Source organism: Plectrocnemia conspersa, unplaced genomic scaffold (genome assembly GCF_051122295.1).
Source record: "Plectrocnemia conspersa isolate PC_06_02 unplaced genomic scaffold, ASM5112229v1 ptg000009l, whole genome shotgun sequence".
Taxonomy (NCBI): domain Eukaryota; kingdom Metazoa; phylum Arthropoda; class Insecta; order Trichoptera; family Polycentropodidae; genus Plectrocnemia; species Plectrocnemia conspersa.
In genome coordinates, this window is record NW_028277173.1 from 27,343,783 (window position 1) to 27,364,676 (window position 20,894).

Below are 20,894 nucleotides of genomic sequence, written 5' to 3' on the forward strand. Positions count from 1 at the left end.
TAAAATTAAGTGTGAATATTTTGCCATTCATTCCAGAATAGCTGTACTTATAGATTCGTTTATAGGAAAAAAATCTTACTTTTATTTATAAAAAAAAAATAAAAAAAACTTTAAATTATTTTAAATTGATTAAATCTTGTCAAAATTTAATTACAATATTTTTTGTATATAAAATCTAATACAAATCCATAATATTTAAAATCACTCATAAATTAAAAATATTTTTTTTTAATTAAAAAAAATATTATTATTTAATCTGATTTTATTTTTGGAACATGATGATTTTTTTACATATTTTTATAAGTGTTTTGCAATTTTAATCGATAAAATCAATTGTGTAGCTCGTTCTCAAACGCACCAAAATCAGAATTCCCCTAATTGTGAAACTTCCTTTCATATGACAACTCTTTATCTGTCAGACGCACGCCACTCACAGTTAAGTGCAATTAAATATACAGTGAAATATGTTATAATCACAGTGCATTTTCTTACACAGTGTTAATTAAAGATGATACTGAATGATGTAGCACTTGAATTACATACAATATAAACACTAACTTATGAGTGTGCTAGTAAGTGTTTGGTTATATGGATAATATATCACGGTTATTCTAACAAAATTACTATTGACTTTCTAGGATCAAATATTAGAAGACAAACAACAGTAATCTGCAAATTGAAGTATTATTAACATTGTAGTAAAAATTAAAAATCTGATATTCGTTTAAACAAAAATTAACATTTTGTTCACAGTTAATTTTTAGAAGCAATGAAATATATAATAACATTTACTCATGGCAGACAATTAAAACATAATGTACTGCTACAACTTATCAGTCAAAGAAGAGATGCCAATCTATATAATTAATCCTCTACGGTAACTTTATTTTCTTCGGTTGTCGTTAAAATTTCATTTACAGATTATATTAGTAGTATTAATGTGTTTAAACTTTGTTGTTTTTAATTATTTTTCAGAAGCAACGATACAACAAGTTGATGACAGAATTGGTATATATAAACGTGAATCATCTGAAGTCGCTGTCAGCAAGTATTATCTTTTTATAAAGAACATACTACATAAGTTTGATGTAACTGAATATCCTGAATTTCGCTGTTCCGTAAAAGATATGATTGGGCAGAACAAAAATTGATACATATTTTGTCACATCGGAACTAAAATTAACCCACTCTTAGATATTTTGACTATCTATTATTCCAGGTATACAAATAAATATTTATAATCATTGTAAAATCTTGTCTACTAGATAACATCCATGAAACAACATATTTATAAGCTGGCCATATTGCGAGTCGTCGCTCGGAACGGAACGATCAAGGTGATTTTTTTGATGCAATAATGGTTTTAATTTATTTTGGTATAATATATACATTGGTGTATACAACAACTCACTTACTACTCTAAATATTATCACTATATGGCACAAAAACGTAAAAATCAAAAAGTCAAGAGTCTATGATTGACGTATTAGAACAATTTTCAGTTCTCTGTGTGAATATTGTGTTTAAATTTTGATTTATGTATATAGTTTTAATTGTTTATAGTTATTTTTTAGAAGCCATAAGATGACTACACAGAAATTAAACCAAACTTAAGCTAAATAACTGTCTGCATCACAATCATTGTCATGCAATTGTCGTGAAAGAGTATCCCTAAATATTAATATATAAAAAAAATCGTTTTATTAGCCTTTATATGGTTTGATCAACATCAACTTTCAATCCTCATACTAAGTATATATTACATGTTCATGTTTAAAACATACCTGGTTTATATGCAATTCGAGTAATTATATTCAGTCAAATCTAACGAATATGTGCATTAATTCAGAAGCAATGATAATTTTTATGTATTGCAAATCAAAATACTCACTTTTTGGTCTCAGAGCCCTTCGACGGAACATCGAATTTGAACATTTCATTACAAAGATTTTTCTATGATTGTTTATATCAGTGGTCTTCAACCTGGTGGTCCGCGGACCGGAAACTTTCATGAAAACTTTCATGCGATTCGGGGAGTACAAGATTCAAATAATACAGAAGTTTTATTATAACGAAATTCTGTGATGAATGACTTAGTCCATTCTTAGTCCATTTATGAACTCGAGGCTGTTCACGACACTATGTGAGAGTATGGACTCAAATCACCAACATCTACTCCATGCGAAGGTTAGATGGTTATTAAGAGGAAAAGTTCTTACACGCCTGTTTGAATTGAGGGAATAAGTAAAACAGTTTCTGAGAGAGCGGAAATCAGACCTAATGTTAATGATGAATGCTCACGTTCATGGCAGATATATTTAACCTTCTGAACTAACTTATTTCTCTTCAGGGGTCTTCTATGAATATGTTTACATTAAGAAACAAAATGGATGCATTTAAAAACAAGTTCGCTTCTAGGGATAGTTGCCTGTACGAGAAAAATATTAAAATGTTTTCACTTTTGGAAGAATTCTTAAATGCTGCTCATATCAACCAGAAAATCATATTCAACACGATTGCTAAACACTTAAGAGCAATAATTCAAAACTTTAATCCCTTTTTAGAAGACATAAAATTGTGCGCACTCGATCATCGTGAAAAATGTCAACATATAATATACACTCATCACAATTCTGGATATCTCTCGATAAAGAATATCCAGTTCTGAGTTATAAAGCTATCAAATTATAGGTAGTGTTTTCAACTTTATATTTGTTTTCATGTCAGTAATAAAAACCAAACTGAGGAATCGGCTGGATGTTAGTTCAGCGCTTCGTCTCTCAGAAACACCGCTGCAACCACGTATATCAAATTTGCTTGCAAAAAAGCAGCAGCAGATGTCGCACTAACAAAAAATTTTAATTTTATAGTATTAGATTGAATTAATAAAATAATCTAACATTGGTTTTTATTTTGGGTTGACGCCGGTCTGCAAAATATTTTTTCAATTTTCGCCGGGCAGCGGATGTAAAAAGGTTGAAGAGCACAGGTTTATATAATTTAATCAGTGTATATATCTGATCCTTTCACGCACTATGTATATATTTTATTTTTATAGTTAAAACGTAGTTAGTTAATTTACAATCTGGATATTTATACTCGGTTTAACCGAACAACGCCAATGAAAAATTGTTGTCGCGTTGAAAAATTATTAGAAACTGTTATTATGTTGCCGTAGGCGATCTTGTTTTATATTTAAATGCTTATTTTTCATTGGTCGACAGTCAGAGCCTTCAATCAAAAACAAAAGAATTCATTACCGGGGACTCGAAAATCAATCGAGCAAATTAAATTTTTATTTTTATTATTATAATTAAATATATTTCCTTTGTTTACGTGTATTATTATATACACCGTTCATACAAAGCGATACGATTTAAAAAGTAGAAAATTGAACGTAGCTTAAAACATTTATATATAAAATTAGATAGATTATATGTATATATATAAGATAATAATAATAATAGTTTATTATCAGATTCAATGTTATTTTTATTGTTAATTTAGTGCGATGGTACACAAATATACAAATATGTAATAAAAGAGAAGTCATAAACTACTTGCATTTGAGACAAACCGCAGAGGGAATGCACTTAAACGATACTTAGTTGTAGTCAAATTACGCTGTTAGTATTTTATCTATGCAATTTAAACATTTTTATGCTTGGCTTTAAAGTAACAAAGAAATTTGTAACTTTTAACAATCCAGTCAGCTCAAAAACAGATCCTCGGAGACCAATATTACAAACAACAAAATAATTCAGTCCAAAGTTACCGTTTCAACAGGTATAAGTTTTTGTGTTAATTTTCATAGTAAAACAATGTTTAGTTGTAGTGGAAATTTATCACTACTGCTTAGATCGTCCGTAATTTGTTCGAAAAAAGCAAAAAAAATACTTTACATGTAAAATACAATTACAGCAGTGGACTATATAAACATACATACAAGAGCGGACGGTGAAATACTGTGAGAGACGGTGAGAGATAAGGGCATGCTGACCGCATGCTCTTATCTCTCACTCAATCTCGTCTCTTAACACGCGAACGATCAAGAGGGAAATTATCTCACTGCCCGCGCCTGATACATATGTATGTATTTATAATACTAAAGATAAATAGTATACAGAAAACTATAGACCAGTAGCCGCTTCTTTCACACCTGCTCAGTTGTTTGATATACTTTTTATAAATATAAAGTATATATAAGCATCGCGGTTTTCCTCCGCAGTCACTAACCTCATTATTTCACAGTCAATAACTTCTAATACTACCCAATGGCGGTAATAAAATCCTAATACTAAAATCTAGGTTGACATAGTCTATATTTTAACTTTCAAAAAGCATTTCACAAAGTTTGTCATGAACTTTTATATTGAAAATTAATAAACTTCTGTGCGTTAATCAGGGTATAGTTTTTAGTTATAAAGTTGATCCATAATCAGTGTTGGCATGCAATTAGTGGACCAGCAAAACAGTTTTCGTCACTTTTTATAGTTCGTGACAAAATACTAATTTAGTTTTGGTTAAACAGAGATACCGATTGGGTATGCACTTCTCTGAATCTTACAATAAAGCGCCGAGAATGCTCGACTTTGTTATACGGAGCGCGTTTAACTTCAACAATTTATTGTCAAATCGCGTTATGTACGATAAAATAGTTTATAGCGCCTTTAAATATGGCTTTATTATCTAAAATATCAGCAAAGCGAGTTTTTCTTTATTGTTAGAGAGAATTCAAAATATTTTTCGAGGTGTATATGTATTTATTTTTTTGTGCTATTTTGGTGAATGTTGAATTACAATTTATTGCTCTTTCGACCTAAAATATATTTAATAAAGTTACTAAGGCGTGATGTTGACTTTACATTAGCCTACGCCAAAGCTTCCAATTTTTTACATAAACATTCGCGCGTGCTAGAGCCGAGTCACAAGAAGAAAGTCGTATACGTCGCATGAAAATACGATTGTGTGCTGTTTTTGTTTCTACCTGCGCTGCAATAATGAATATATGGCATACTTTTGTGAATTTATGCAGTGGTCGATAAAAATGTTATACGTATGATATATTATTTTAAAAAAAATGTAATTAAAAACATTTAAAAAATTATAGTGATACAAATTATATAATGTACATATAATAGATATAAATTTACAAAAAATATACATATTTAAAAATACAATTAATACATTTAAACAATAAAAATTCAAAGTAAAATCGTAAAATCAAAGGAAATAAAATGCAAAATTTCTGAAATCATATATTTATAAAAATCTAAAAAAAAATAATAAATTAACAATAAACTTCATTTTGTAAAGAATTAATCAATATCCTTTTCTAGGCATAATTGTAGATTATGCAATTTGAAGAGGTGTCTCTAATTAAATGCGATTTCTATTTTTGGTTTTAATCGACAACATTTTCCAGAACGTTGTTCAACAAAATAGGTTATTTAGATCAGTAAAAGATTCTTCACTCAATTCTGTATATTCTTCATCACTCATTTTGATTAAAAAAACATCCAATGATTCATTCTCAAACATTTTTAAATAAGCTAACTTGCATGATAATTTAATCCATATATTTTCCTGAGATACTTCGTTGCCTTATTTGTTCGTTCGTTTTTTGTCTGGATCACATCCGGCTATAAATGAAAATATTTCAACTCATTTCGCACAAAGTAAATAAAACATGATTGACAACTCCTACAAAATTATTGTATTGGTTTAGTGTGTGTGTTATTTGGATAAAAAGTAGAAGCTATTTTCATCTTTAGATCGATTTTATTTTGCTTAAAATTATTGCGTGACTCATGAATAGATGATTTTTCAATAGTAAAACTAAAATTATTTGTATGACTTTTTTTTTGACTTGTTAGAGGTCTAAATACAGCATATACTTTTATGAAACAATGGTTTAATTTATGTATGTGGGTAAAAAATATTTTTTAAGTGTATAGTACTAATAGAAAAACTTTAATTATATGAATTCAATGTGAGGTATGGGCTTAAAAATAACTCATCATTTTATCTTTATTTGAATCTGTTTTAAAAATTGTAAGTCTGGACACGACACGTGTTGATTGCTCGTTAAGAGACGCGAGTACGCGATTTGGGTCGCGTCGCTTGGCACTCCATCTTGCGTCACAGTAATATATTAGAAATGTTGGGGATATACTTGATTATTGTTAAATACACGCTGTATAAAAGCGATCATGTACCATTGAATAATATTATAAAATCAGATTATACCATCACTAAAAATTAGCAACCATAGGATCAGTTGTTAATCAATAATACTCATAAAAAAGATTTTAATCAGAGAAACTTTAATATGTTTAAAACCACTAGCAGCTCACAATTTGAGAAATTAATTAAAATAAATATGGGTATTTTAAAACTTTTTTATGTTAACGCAAAAATTAACATATTTTATATTAAACTATTTTTTATAGAACAAATTTAAATAAATAAATTAATTACTTTAACTGATTAAATAATATAAATAAATTAAAATGATACATAGGTATTATATATATTATTTATTCAGTGCAGAGTTAACTCGAATACTCGTGTCGTAAATCTAATATCTTTTAAGATAAGAAAGCACATATTCTTATCACACATATTCTTAAAAATATTCTTAGCAGTTTTAGTTTAAGATTATATTTAAAATTAGTATAGGTATATTAAGTTCAAACATTTTTAACATGGATCTTATTAATGTATGCATTGTGGACTTTTTTATAACATAATGCTAAAATTATTATTAAAGATTTTAAATAATATAACAGAACAATGACTTTAAAAAAAAACAGATATTAAAAAATCAATATCTTGTCTCGCTTGAAAAACATTTATTTCGCAGTACCCTTAATTTTATCTCACGGAACCATAAAAGAATCGCTGATGTAGACTTAAGATTTAGACTGATATTAAATTTAATTGTCTCCGAAAAGTCTACGATAAAAACGGTAACAGTAAAATTTCTAATCTTTATTTATTGTTATAAACATATAACTATTTTTTATGGCAAATAATTTTTTGAAGCCGAGTTGAATAATTATAATGAAAAATATTATATAAAATAGGTGTTTTTAAAAGTAATATTATCAAAGTCAATTAAATAAATATATTATAATAATCGTAGATATAGACTCTATAAAACGATTTACAGGTAATATAAAAATATTTTACTACCGCAATTCAGCTAGGTGGTGAAAAGGGTTATCAATAAATCTTCAAAATAGATATTGATACTCTTTTTTTTAAGCTGTTTGTGCAAGTTTATTTTACTACCTTAAAATTTATTGTTATCATCTCAAATATTTTTATATAATTTTGTCTAATATTTATATTGTATATATTATACATACTATTTTATTTATGAAAGATTTCACGCTCTCTAGGCGGATCCATTTAGAAAATGTAGTAAATTCAAAGTGAGTGTGTTTGTTTGAATTTAAACCGAATCTGTATCATGCAAAAACCAATAAAAATCTTGGCTCGCCGCCAGAACTCGGGTAAGGGAAAGATTTAAAGGTTTTCCAGGATTTTCCGAGAATTCAACCGCGAATGCATTCGCTTTCCTTTGCCAGTTTGCATTTTATAGCTCGGAATAATACTCTTTTCCAACAGTGGATCTCTAGTATAATATTTAAATAAAACATTAGCAGTCGTATGCAAAAAAAAGAGTTCTTAAAGTTTTTTGTATTGTCATTTATTAAAAAAAATACTGCAAACCCTCATAGAAAATTTGCAACGTAACGTTTAATTTGAGAAGTTAATTTACTTTACTCTTCATATTTGTACGAGCAGAGAGTAATATTTATCAAACGCAAGTATTTTATTATTGCTGAAATATCAAGTATACGTAAAATTTGCTATTTATGATGAAATTTATTATTTGATGTGTCATTATTTATGTATGTGAGTAGCTTCAAAGTTTTCCAAGAATAATTTATTATACGAATTAATATAAATAGTTTTTAAGGGTCACTCACAAACACATTTGTCAATTCAAATTTATTATATGTAATAATAAATATCTGCTTATATTTATTATAGTAAATCATGATATGATATTATTTTTTATTTAATTTTATATTATTTCACTTCAAAACATTTTATGTTTTATTCACAAAAAAAAATTGAAGCACATTTTAATATAAGGGATGAAAAGATAATTGTAGTTATATGTAAATAGAGTTTAAATCATGTATAAAAAATAAAACGTTACCAACAGATATGTTTACACGACACCTCAAATTATTTCCTGGTTTTAAACCCAGAGTCTTTACATAGTTTGCCATTGTTTATTGTCTAGCTGCATAAAGCACCCGCGACAAAATAATTAATTCTCTAACAAAGTGACCTCGCGGCGTCAAAGGGTTAAATTTTAGCCCGCTCGCGTATCGCACACCCTTTGTGTATATTACTAAAACAATGAACACAGTCGTGTTGAACTCGCCAAATATTTTATACGTAATCTTTCCGACAATGACCGCCTGCGGCGTCAGTTTTATACCACGCTGTGTCCGATTCTCTTAAGCGTTTTTGCTGGCATTGTTGATGTTTAACCGGAATTATGCGCCCGGGGGAAAGTTTTACCCGGGAAGAAAGACATTCGTGACATTTATGGAAACGGCTTAATCCCGTGGAAATGAAAGATTATCCCGAATACGATTTCTCAGACGGAAACGAAGGATGCGATAGGATTCCTTGCTTGGTAACGATCACTAATTATGTAATAATAATATTAATAAAAGTAGTGTAGCTATAATTTAGTGGTTTATTTAACTAACTAATATATTAAATCAAGAGATATGTTTCATTTGAGCTCCTCAGTTTCCCAATTTTTTTGAGTATTTTACAGTTATAACATTTGACAATATTGTGTCAAGTGTATTGTTGATAATTTAATTTAAAAATTACGTGTTGGTTGAACCATATATTAGTATTAAATAGTATTAAATTAGCATTAAAGCAGTTATCTTTATATTATAATAATATCTTTAGATCGTATTAAAATATTGGTATTGTATATGTGGAATGTGGCAAACGTGTCAAACGTTAAAGAAGATAACTATATTTTTTGGAACCATTTCATAGAAAAAAGATTTAATCTTTTTAAAAAATATGACAAAGTGTCAATAAAAAAATTGAAAACTCACATATCTAAGAGGTTCTGAAAAAAACACTTCCCCCGCCAGGTACCTGAAATATCGTCGACCAGAGCAATAGCTACATATTTTATTTTTAAAATTTTGGAAGTATACTATCAAACCAAAAGTTACAATTTCATTATATATAATATATAATTGATGTTATTCATCCCATTAAAAATCACTTACTTATTATAATAATATATTTATATCGTATTAAAATTTTGCTATTGTATATGTGGCAAACGTGTCAAACGTTAAAGAAGATAACGATATTTCTTGGAACCATTTCATAGAAATATGATTTAATCTTTTTAAAAAATATGGAAAACTGTCAATAAAAAAATTGGCAAGTCACATATTTAAGAGGTTCTGAAAAAAACATTTCTTCCGCCAGGTACCTGAAATATCGTCGACCAGAGCAATAGCTACATATTTTATTTTTTAAATTTTGGAAGTATAAATTACAAATCATAAATTACAATTTCAAAATATATAGGATATAATTAATGTTATTCATCCCATTAAAAATCACTTAATTATTATAATAATATATTTGTATCGTATTAAAATATTCGTATTGTATATGTGGCAAACGTGTCAAACGTTAAAGAAGATAACGATATTTCTTGGAACCATTTTATGGAAATAAAATTTTAATATTTTAAAAAATATGGAAATGTGTCAACAAAAAAAAAATACAAGTCACATATTTAAGAGGTTCTAAAAAAAACATTTCCTCCGCCAGGTACTATATTGTCGACCAGAGCAATAGCTACATATTTTATTTTTTAAATTTTGGAAGTATACTATCAAATCATAAATTACAATTTCAAAAAATATAATATATAATTGATGTTATTCATCTCATTAAAAATCACTTACTTATAATTATAATATATTTATATCGTATTAAAATTTTGGTATTGTATTCGTGGAAAACATGTCAAACGTTAAAGAAGATAACGATATTTCTTGGAACCATTTTATAGAAATAAAATTTAAATATTTTAAAAAATATGGAAATGTGTCAACAAAAAATTTGGCAAGTCACATATTTAAGAGGTTCTGAAAAAAAACCTTTCTCTGCCAGGAACCTGAAATATCGTTGACCAGAGAAATAGTTACATATTTTATTTAAAACATTTTGGAATTATACTATTAAATCATAAACTACAATTTCAAAATATATAATATTTAATTGATGTTATTCATCCCATTAAAAATCACTTACTTATTATAATAATATATTTATATCGTATTAAAATATCGGTTTTGTATATGTGACAAACGTGTCAAACGTTAAGGAAGATAACGATATTTCTTGGAACCATTTTATAGAAATAAAATTTAAATATTTTAAAAAATATGGAAACGTGTCAACAAAAAATTTGGCAAGTCACATATTTAAGAGGTTCTGAAAAAACATTTCCTTCGCCAGGTACCTGAAATATCGTCGACCAGAGCAATAGCTACATATTTTATTTATAAAATTTTGGAAGTATACTATCAAATCATAAATTACAATTTCAAAATATATAATTAATGTTATTCATCCCATTAAAAATCACTTACTTTTTGCTTGTATTTTAATGAAAAAATAATGTTATGGCGAAACCTTTAATTTTATTTGAAATATTCAAAAAGACGCCAGATATAAAAAATACTTTGATGAATAATATAATATTTATATTTTGTGAACTATACTGAACTATTATTTGAAACTTGTGACTTTCCTATATATATATATATATATATATATATATATATATATATATATATATATATATATATATATATATATATATATATATATGTATATATATATATATATATATATATATATATATATATATATATATATATATATATATATATATATATATATATATATATATATATATATATATATATATATATATATATATATATATATATATATATATATATATATATATATATATATATATATATATATATATATATATATATATATATATATATATATATATATATATATATATATATATATATATATATATATATATATATATATATATATATATATATATATATATATATATATATATATATATATATATATATATATATATATATATATATATATATATATATATATATATATATATATATATATATATATATATATATATATATATATATATATATATATATATATATATATATATATATATATATATATATATATATATATATATATATATATATATATATATATATATATATATATATATATATATATATATATATATATATATATATATATATATATATATATATATATATATATATATATATATATATATATATATATATATATATATATATATATATATATATATATATATATATATATATATATATATATATATATATATATATATATATATATATATATATATATATATATATATATATATATATATATATATATATATATATATATATATATATATATATATATATATATATATATATATATATATATATATATATATATATATATATATATATATATATATATATATATATATATAGTGTAATAGCTCTGATATTAAACAGTCATTCAAGCGAAAATTTGCTTTATAATTTACTTTGACAGATAATTGTGAATTATAATCGTATACCTGATATTACAGATTAATTTACGCTTTCACTATAAAAATAAAATGCTCTTTATATACCCGTCGAATATTGATAAACAATTTCTAAGAATTTTGGAAGGCTTGGAACGCTAAGTACTAAGGTTTCTTATATCATTTCGTTTATCCCGCAATCTTTTAATAAAGTCGAAATAAAAACTGTAATGTAGTTTAATACAAAATCTCTGCTGTAAAAAAATGCAGTTGTATTGTCTTGAACATATCAACATATCTGTAATTGAACTCTCAACGCAACGTTTATGTTTTGTAAAAAATCATTTAACAAACGTCTACTACTTAGTAGCTAGGTCAAAAGCACTAGTTTATTTTTAATATTAATTGTATAGTAACATGCTTCATCGCACTGATATTGTAATCGATTTAGGTGTGGGCAGCAATGCTTTCAAGATTTTTTTTATCGCAGCTATTCTTATAAATCACTTTACTTAGACAACGAAATACTTTCAAAGATGCAACATCATATTAAGCATATTTTAATGTCATTAGTAGCTCAAAATCCTACCAACGAGTAAAGCGTTTTAAAAACTACATAAAACATTAGCATCAAGTTAATTCATTTTTACGTAGAATCTTTTATTATTTTAATCACTTTGATCGAATTAAGGATGTCATTACATTATTTTATAATTAAGATTTTGTAAAAACACTATTTGTCATTTAATTTAGATAGATATAGTTTGATAAATTATTAGATTGTAAATTATAATATAGTCACCGAGTGGTTAATATTTTCTTGTAGATATTTTCTACCTTTAATTATTAAAAATCAGTTACATTTCGTCTTAATTAAGATGAAGTCATTTGATTTCAAATAAATCAGTATATGTTGAATACATATAAATCAGTTTTATAATAATAAATTAGCAGAATCTTAGTGGCATATTTTATTAAGAAAATAACACACGAAGTTGCGTTTCATGTGCTAAATTACAGTTAGTTCAGGAATCGCATTAAGGTACGAGCTTTCAAACTACAACTACTTGAGGGTGAATGCTGAGTGGTTTCGCTTAACGATAATTTCAGCGATGCACGAGTATACAACCATGTTTACAAATACAACAGTTTTGAAGTAGTCATATTAAATTCAAAGAAGAAAATTTAAATTCGTTATAAAGGTAAGCTACTCATAGTATAATTAAGTGTTATTAGATAGGTACGGAAGTCAGCGCAACACAAGCGTTTACTTTATACGATCAAGACTAATTTAATATAGTGAAAGGGTTTAAACGCATTTAACCTTGTTTAAGTAGATAAGGTATCTTATATGAAAACATTGGTAAATGTAGCAAAGAGATTAGAAAGGGTCTTGAAAAAATAATCGTTTGGAAGAGGAGAAATAATTCATGATGTGGTCTCATGAAATATGTATAAATGACGAGACAAATAAAAAACTTCTCTGTCCTTCAAAGTTTAGTGCTATAGAAAAAGTAAAAAAATCTACAAAACGATGATTAAATGTACACTAGGAAATTATTTTTATAAATTAAATAATTAAACCACAATATTACTTAAATATTAATAAGATATACTACTGTTGTGATCACATTAAAATTCAATAATGTAATTAGGCTTCCAATTAGAACATTTTCAGGCTCAATTATTTTCTTGGAATTTATAATACTATAACACTAATTTTAGTGTTTTGCTTAATGCGAAATCTATATTGGGTATACCTAGCGAATTTGGGATATAGATATACATACATTCAGAGGCAAATCCAATAATACTATTAAGCTCACGTGTTCGCACAATGGCCTCGCTTTGCGATATAATTCGATTATAGTTCGAAATAAAAAATAGAAGCCTCGGAAGCATCTGGCGAAAGCTTCGATTTACACGGGACGGTTCGAACTACATAAATAAAGTGCCGGCATTAAGTTCTAGTATTGCACGTAAAGTTCGTTTTACAGAGAGCTTCTCGGAATCGCAGTTCTTTTTTTTATCTGTCGTACAATGGCACCTCTGAGATGAATTTCTCGAAGACGGATGCGAAAACTTCAGATGAACGCGAATGCGAAATTCAGATCGCGCTTTGCTAACGCTTTAATAATTTAGTAGTTTAAAACTTAATGTTTTCATATTATACGGTAGCACGAAAGTAAACGTATTATAATATTTGATAATATGATATTTGATTTATTTATATATGTTGTAAATACACAGTTTCAGACCATCCTTCGAAACATAGCGCTTATCTGCATTTATATTTATTTATTTATAATAAGACCGTCGTAATCTAACATGTTACCCTCAAAGCGTCCCGATTATCTCGGAATGTCTGATCCCATATGAATTAACTTGTCGACGTTTATTTGTTTATTGCGCTTTTAACGCTTAAATATAACAAGTGATTTCTCACGGTCAATACGTATTTAAAATAAATGGTTTCTACAAAAAAGCAAAAATAAATAGATTTTTAATTTATTTCTAAGTCAAGCATCTTTGTATATAATGAATTTCAAAAATATATAAATAAATATATTTGTGTGAACCAAAGAAAACGATCTTGCCTATAGAGGGCTGTATATTTTAAAAATTAAAAATAAATATTTTGCTCTAAAATATTTTTATTATCAACATTTATCAACATTTTGTGAATTATAAATTTTAATATTATGTATTTCGTATTTGTATCCTAATGCTTTTTTGCTAAAAGCGTTGGGATACAATTCTTTATATTATTGTAAAGCATTTTTCAATGTTGCTAAGGGGCGGTCAAAAGTATATTACCAGTACTAGAGCCCTACGAGTCCAACCATTATGGGCGGGCACCCAGCTTTTGATGGCCAAGTGAGCGGGTTCCCCACCCCCCGTAGTGCTAAATATTTTATTGGAGTTGCATTAGTATTTCCCCCGAGCGTTAGGGCCGAATCTTTAATGCTCTCGTTGACTGACCTGCATTGCTTCACACTGCATGCATTGCGTATCATCCCAGTAACAGAACCACCTCCCAAGATCCAAGAGGCGTGTATATGCTGCCTCGGCACTCGATCCCCCTAAGGGGCCGAGCCCTTTGGCCTTGCTAGCGTTTCTCTGCTACCTCAGACGGTTGCCCGAGAGATCACTCCCCTCGAGGGTTTGGGTTTTAACCCCGCTCTCCCACACTATTAAAGGGCGTACTCCAGCGTGTGGTTAACTGGCATCCGCTAAGGGGCGGTATCGACAACCCGTCAATGCTCGGTGACTTTCGGCTGCGAGATTTAGAATGCCCTTGAGACTCGTGATCGCGTCCCTTATTCTTGACCGTCGCAGTCAATCTTGCAGATTCGTAACGAGCTTGCTAAACACAAGGGTGTTTTCGGCGATAGCTATAAGGAGCTAAAAAAATATGTGAAACGGTCTATATATTTTAGATATGCACTATATTTTTTTTTAATGTTTAATTGAATGCCTGTTATCATGATTCATGAGCTTCAAGGAAGTCTGTCAATTCACTTCTAGAAAAAATGAAAAAAAAAGGATTTCCGAAAAAAAGGGGCCCAGCAAATTAAATAAATATATAGCCTACTAGATTTAAATATTTTAGGGCAAATATATATTTTTCTTTTATAGTTTCAATAAAAATAATTTTGAACTTTAATATCGATTGAATTTGGTAGATTGCTTGTTCTAAAAATGACTAGAATATTTGCTACTCTGCGTGTAGAATAATATAAAGGCATAGTTGGGGCTTCTAAATTTTTTTAAACTTTAAAAACCTTTTAGGTGGTATCGCCGTACATGTACGGCGGTCGATTTTTCGCTGTTTTATGGTGTCCAAGATAGTTATTTATTAATTATATAACTGAAGAAATAATAAACAAAATACATTACATGATTTAATATAAATTATTTTCATAAGTAAGAAATAAATAATCTTACAAAAAGTATTTTATACTAATTTAATAAAAAGTAGAGAAAATCTTTGAATTAATATAAAAAATAAGCAAAAGCCTAATAATATATATAAAAGAACATGTAAATAAATAAACATTAATAATGAAAAAGCGCTTAAGTAAGTTATTAAAATACACTCATACAAACAAGTAGTGAAATCAGTTAAAGCAATAAAATGTTAAGAATCATAAATTTTTTCTATAATTTATTATAAATAGAATATAAAATAATTATATATATATATATATATAACAAAAAAAATATTATTGTAAAAATACGTAAAATTAACTAATTAACAAATTTGTATGAATTAACTTACTACTCAAAGGGTTAAACTGATTTAATCTGATGCTCCGCAATTTTGAAAGCATTACTAAGAATAAAAAGTATATTTTCATGTTGCAAGTAAGAATTCTTAATAATTTAAAAGTTTACATGAGCTTTGCTCGAGTGGATAATAAAAAAACTGTGCATTAATTCTAACAACTACAAATACTCTTTTTTTTAATTATTTATTAATCGCGGTTTTGTTTAAGCTGTTCTACTACCATCTATCAGCAATCGGCTAGCACGATTTGTTTTATAGTTAGAAAAATTATTATTAATTATTGTAAGTTTGTTTCAGAAATAAATACAATGTTTATTTGTTCGTCAAATAAAAGCTGTTAAAAATTCTGGTTTATTGTCTTGCAAGCCGTTGGCGTTCCATAATCATATTTTAGTGAATCGCGGCGCGGGTTATAATTAATATTAACAGACATTTACATTTTTTAATAGAAAATAAGCTGTATTTTTATTATGGTTTTAATTACTTTTTATCATTAATTACCGTTGTAATAGACGAGATTGGCTTAGTAGTAGAAATTTCATTGTTAAAGGAATACATGTACAAAAAACCGTCTTTCACTGGTTTAGATCCTGCATTTTAGTTTTCACATTGTTGTTTTTTATTGCTACATTTTTATTATTATTCAGATTTTAAAACAGCCTTTGTAGCTAGTTGGGTTACTACAATTACTGCATTTTATTATCGATGGGATAATCGAATGATAAGTAATTTCCTGTGCATTTAATGCAAAAAGGAGCCGCTCTACAATTTACTGCAACGTGTCAAAATAATTGACAATGATATATAAAAGTTGCTTATATTGTACTAATATCTAATTTTATTATTTTATATAAACGAACTTGTTTTTAATTATTAAATATCAATTTAATATTTAATATCATATTCATACACAAGATTAGGAAAATCTAGGAAAACCGAATTTGTCATGATCGATTAAAATTATGATAATTTTTTAATATTCAATAATTATCATCTTCTAGACATGAATTAAAATGTAAAAATACTTAAGGGTCCATATAAGTTTTAAACTCAGGTTTTTTATGCCACTATTTCGTGCTATATTAAAATCTTTGTGATTATAAAAATAAACCCGTGTCCGTGTACCGTGCATTAATATGTATGTCTTTAAATTAAAAGTAAGCTATGCTTACGTGGTTCACAGTGTACATGAGTTAGTACATAAAAGAGAAGCTAAAATATTTTACAAGGAAGGTAACGCAATTAGCGCATGCATCGTCTGTGTAGAAACGTTTTCAGTGATCCGTCATCGGTGGCAGGCGGGCGATCACTTTGCATACATTTAACCGAACCTAAAATGAAATTTCGGCGTTCGTTAACTGAACGCGGATAGCGATTTTATATTTTGCAAAATATAATTGAATTCTGAGACCTATCTGTATATCGAAAAGCGAGAGTCGCTCGATAAGTTATACAAATTTATCATAAATTTCGAGAGTATCTACCGCACAAATAAGACTGAAAAATTTTCGTGTTTATCTGAACACGTATAATAAAAAATTATTTAGAATATAAAGCGATTGGCCCAAAAATAAACTGTTCTTTTGAACTCACTTATAAATAAATGAGTACATTTAGGGTAAACACTACTTTTGATCATTTATTCCCGTGTTTAATATTTTAATGGATAATATTTAATATGAAATGTAAATACTTTATCAACGTGGCTAAACATACAGTTATCTTATTAAATAAACCGTAAACTGAATCTCCGCTGATTCTCGTTGGTTTCAATCTTTATATCACTCCGCGATAATGTAATGTAAATAAAAGTCCATTAAATTTTAACCGTTCCATTATAAACGTGCGAATAAATTCAAAGCTTTTCGATAGAGCTTTTTAAGATTAAAATTGTGATTTTATTTAATGCATAATCCGTATAAAAATTGTTTATTTTTATTACTTAATAAAATAACCATTACAATAAATAAACAATTCTATAACATTTGATCTATTTTTTCATGTATATATTTTTATTTTTTTTTATACTAACAGCTCTTTTTAATGTACATATTTATTTTATATATTATCCAATAAATTTTATACCCGCAATAAAAATCAAAGTACCAACGGTTAATAAACACAAATTTCGGTTCGCGCGCATAGCTTTTTTAATTATTCAACCCCTGAGATATTCGGCTTTGGGTTCGAATGGCCCAAAATGCGAAACGTTAGCCCTCGTGTGGCATTCTGTACCAATTGGGATTTTTTAAACTCTATATTATAACCGCATAAATGAATAAACGTGTCTGTGCTTTCGCCTTTATGATTAAAAAGTGACCAGCGGGATGCCGGTTTAATACGCTCATGTGGGAGCGAAAGCTGAATTTATTTTTTAATACATTATATTGTATATGAATTCATGTATTCAGGAGTTAAAAATCTGCGTGTTTCACAATTTTAATAAAACCTAGTAGATGTTATTACAAACTATACATGCACATGTTATAAAAAAATCTAAAGTGCTTATTTTTTTGTAACTAAGTATCTTTTAAATAATTACTGTATAATTACATAGCAGTACTTAATGTAAGAAATTTTAAAAATAAACTTAAATATCGACCTATACATATGAACGAATACGCTATTTTGAGGGTTTTTTGGATTAGAGGTAATAAAATTGATTTAACCCATAAATTTTACAAGTGATCCGTCAATGACCATATAGGACCAGGCTCATAATATTTCCAAAAAGTATTTCAAATATGGGTAAACTTCTTAATTCTGTTTCTTTAGTCTGTGTTTGATTAATTTGTATTAAGATGCATCATCCAATATATATTATAAAAAATCGGTCTCTTCTATAAATATCTAGAAAAAATGGAAAATTACAATCATTGCGAGTGGACCAATAATTTTGAATACATTTTAAAGGCCATTATCTCATTTGGAAAGCTCCTATCTTTTTTGCTATTTTATATCGATCTTAATGTTAATTTAATGTCATATTTAAAATCCTCTTTTTTAACTGTTTCTTAAATGATTTTATTAATTAATCTATATTTATTTATTTATTTATTAAAATTATAACCATCGTGACCTGACAGGCAAACCTAATGCGTCACGATAGTCAAAAGTACTAATACATCATAATACATATAAATATAAACAAGACAAAACAACAGAGACAAATCACCTCAACAGGTGTGCATTGTCCCATATGAACTGAACCAAAACTCCATATGTGCAAGAGAAAAATGACAATATTACTATGGACAGAATTCAGCAGATAAATAGCCTTGGCCAGAGAAGAGTTGGAAAGTGCTCCCGTTCTACACTTAACAGGCAAGAATAGTGGACGCGACCGAGAACTATAACCACCTTCAGGAGCCCACATTTGAAGCTGCTCGAGCACTGAAGGATTGTCTATGATGCCCTTGAGCAATTTCCAGAAGTGTTTAATTACATAAACACTTCTGCGAGTCGACAAAGAAACGTATCCCAGGGCTCCCAAAATAAAAGCACTGGGAAACAAGAACGGATAATACCCGTATTCCTTCAAATATAAATATCGAAGAAATTTACGTTGTACTTTTTCCAGCTTCAATTCATTACATTGATTCATTACGCCTGGGATCCAAATGATGGAGCTAGTTTCTAGTATGCTGCGGACTAGAGTATCATAAAGAGTGCGCAATACTAAAGTATTCCTGAAGTAACGCGCATTTCTCAAGATAAAACCGAGCATTTTTAAGCATTTGCTATGAGTCTCTGCAATGTGCTGGCTAAATTTCCAACGTTCTTCGAAAGTCACTCCTAAATCCTTAGTTGAAGAAAACCTTTCCAGAAAATATCCGCCTAGATGGTATGAATATTTTGCCGGCGTTAATGACCTTGAAAATTAAGTTGTGTAACATTTCTTTACACTGAAAGGCAATTGGTTATAGCAAGCCCATTTCCATATAGAGTTGAGATCCTCCTGTAGGTCGAGAGAATCAGAAATCGAATGCATTTTCTTGTAAATTTTTAAGTCATCTGCATATAATAAAAAATCTGAATGCTCTATTGCTGTTTCTATGTCATTAATGAACAATAAAAACAACAATGGACCCAAATTGGATCCTTGAGGTACTCCAGTAAGGGTCTTATATCGTTCTGAAAAGGAGTTATTATACTTTACGAATTGATATCTATTGGTCAAGTAATTTGAGAATAGATTTATGAGATCTTCAGAAAACCCGAAATTAGATAACTTTTTGACAAGTAAAGCACGGTTAACTTTATCAAATGCTTTTTCAAAATCTGTGTATACGACGTCCACTTTTACACCAGAGTCCAATGATTTTGAAACATAGTTAGACAAAACCATTAGATTGTATGTATAAAATTATTTAAAAAATCTAAGATATATGTATAAAATTATTTAAAAAATCTATTAGTTTTGTACAGTTTCTAGGAACTTGAGGATCAGAACATTTATCACCTGTAGAATATTGATATTGTAAAGGCAATTATGTAATAAAAGATGTTTTATAAAATTTTTCGAGAAATCAGAAAATTTTTCGAGAAATTTTTTTCGAGAAATTCTCAAGTTAGGAAATTTATGAAAAACCATCTAACTTGTTTCATTGTTTCATATTTTATTTTTATTAAATATTTTGCTGTAACCTGACAATTCGTTACAACGAGCAAATCTGTACCAACTGATTAAGTCAATAAAACATGAATATCTACAAGTAATTATTAACCACCAGCCTGAAAACTCTTAGGATCAGTGTCCTTTCATTATTAATTATAAATTATTATGTGCTATACAATTTTTAATCAATAGTTGTCATTGCAGCT

General features: G+C 27.5%; 1 protein-coding gene and 1 long non-coding RNA gene across 6 annotated transcripts in view; one reads left to right on the top strand and one right to left on the bottom strand.

Moving 5' to 3' along the window:
* Positions 1–20,894, bottom strand: part of LOC148232495 (metabotropic glutamate receptor 2-like) — a 671,990-nt gene that overhangs the window by 326,365 nt on the left and 324,731 nt on the right. The window lies entirely within an intron of this gene.
* LOC148232500 (uncharacterized) lies at positions 402–1,411 on the top strand. Its single transcript, XR_015810797.1, has 5 exons — positions 402–435; positions 497–572; positions 639–681; positions 754–877; positions 976–1,411. It is a non-coding gene; the product is annotated as an uncharacterized LOC148232500 (long non-coding RNA).